Here is a 2,205-nt window from a genome sequence, read left to right as displayed (position 1 = left end):
TCTATATAATTACACCTTGCCAGCTGCATGCATAGAGAATACTTTCTCTTATATCGCATTGTGTCTTCACTTATTGTTTATTTCTTTTCTGTTCAGAAGCTGTACAATTTGACATTTATCTACTTATCTTTTGTTGTCTTTACTTGAGACAAAGTGAATGTCATTAAAATTTCCCTGTTCTTTAATTGTTTCACTGAAGGTCTCTGTTCTTATTCAAGTGTATGTCTTTTTTCACCAAATTTTCAGCAACATACACTTAAATATCCTTGCAAGGCCTTGCTCATTTTGCATTCTTCTCTTTATATTCTTAATTTAATGCAAGGTCTGTCTAGAATTTTCTTATTTTCATATCTTCTTAATAATTTCTATGAATTTTTCTGTGTAAACACAACTGCCTTACTTTAAAGATCACTGATTATTTTATCTCCTTGTTTATAAAGAACAGATTTTTTTTATAAGAAAGAGAATTTTACAAGAGAATAGATTTTTTTATATGAATGACAATTTATCATCTTTTCATTAACATTTTTGTGGTATCCATTTTTAGCTACAATAAATGGCTAGCTTTGTAGTAAATGTGAGACATTAGCCATTTATGTTTCATGGTAATTTTATTTACTTTAAATATCTACCCAGGATGGATTACTGAATAATATAGTAGTACAATAATTAATTAGTGTGCAAGTTTCTTTATTCTTTCCCTTCCAACCAGGGTATGTTAATTCATATTTATTAATACTCATCTTATCAGAATACATAGTTATTATATTTTGTTTTTAACTACTCACATTTACTATGAGTAATTTTTTTTACAAACTTAGCTTAATTATTAACATGTTTATCCTTGAATTTACTGAAATTATTTGATAAAATATCATTTTATCTGGATAATCTGTTGAGATATATTATTTTATTTGTTATGGTCATTTTCTAAAATCTCCACAATTCTGTTATTTTCTAATGATTATTGTATATCTGAGGAATACGAGTGATATGATAAATCTGCCCTTAGCTCTCTGAGATTTTTCTACACTCATTTCCACAGGATCTACACCAGTTTGCAATTAGGGGAATTTCCCTTTCTCTGAATTCTTGTCAACTTTTGGATTCTGTTTTTTTATTATTATTTACTCAGTTTATATTCAGTTATTATTTTAAAATTTATTCATATTCAGTTTCTATTGTTTTAGTCTTAGATATTTTAATCTTAGCTATTTTAGTTTAAGATAAAATTTTATCTTTAAGATAAAATCTTAAACTAGATTTTAAAAAGTATTTCCATAATTTTTAAGAGTATTGAACATATTTTGAGCTTTTTATTTTGTTTTGTTTCAGGCCAGGTCTCCTAACCTAACTCTGGTTGTCCTGGAACTCACTATGCTGACCAAACTGATCTAGCTTCCAACTCACAAAGATTCACCTACCTCGGCCTTCTTGGTGCTAGTTATAATGGTGTGAAACAGTACTACCAGATCTAAGTAATTTTTTATCCTAATTAATTTAAAATCTCTGCTCAGATCCTTAGTCCATTTAATAATTCTCATTTGATTTCTTGGTGCTTCATTTTCTGATTTTATGTTGTCATTTACCATCCTCAGTTCCAGCACAAATGGAATGCTATTCAGAAAGAAAACAAGAAAAAATACAACTTTTCTATCATCTAAAAAATATGGGTCTTATTTTCACATAAAAGTCTCAATGTTTTAAAATTCCAATTTATGTCTCTCATACATTTGGAATTCATTTGTGTTCAGGATAAGACATATGGGACTATATTCATTCTTTTACAAGAAGACACCCAGTCATTGCAAAATCATTTCTTTAAGATCCTGAGGGTTTTTTTTTAATCTCACTGGAATTATTTTTAGTAATCTTGTCTTATATCAGACATTTATAATTTCATATACTTACATTTGACTCTTTTCCTTTCTCCTATGATCTATTGTTGAAGACACAACATACTTCTGGCACAGACCTGTGAGAATTGAGCTAGAACTGACCATAAAACATTCCCCATGCTAATTAATTTCTACAGTATCTGATGCTGCTGTTCAAGCAGCCAAAGAAGAAAGGTAATCAAGAGTCTTATCCAGCTCAAAGGCCTATAAACCACAACAATGACCAAGAGTGTAAGTTATTTACAAGAATTTAATAATACCACACACAACTTCAGCAAACAAACAGGCCTCTAATTGACTTTTCCAA

The sequence above is a fragment of the Grammomys surdaster genome, unplaced genomic scaffold, assembly GCF_004785775.1.
Source record: "Grammomys surdaster isolate TR1022 unplaced genomic scaffold, NIH_TR_1.0 126115, whole genome shotgun sequence".
In the NCBI taxonomy this organism is placed as follows: Eukaryota; Metazoa; Chordata; class Mammalia; order Rodentia; family Muridae; genus Grammomys; species Grammomys surdaster.
The sequence above is the reverse complement of the archived record's forward strand: the minus strand, read 5'-3'. Positions refer to the sequence as shown.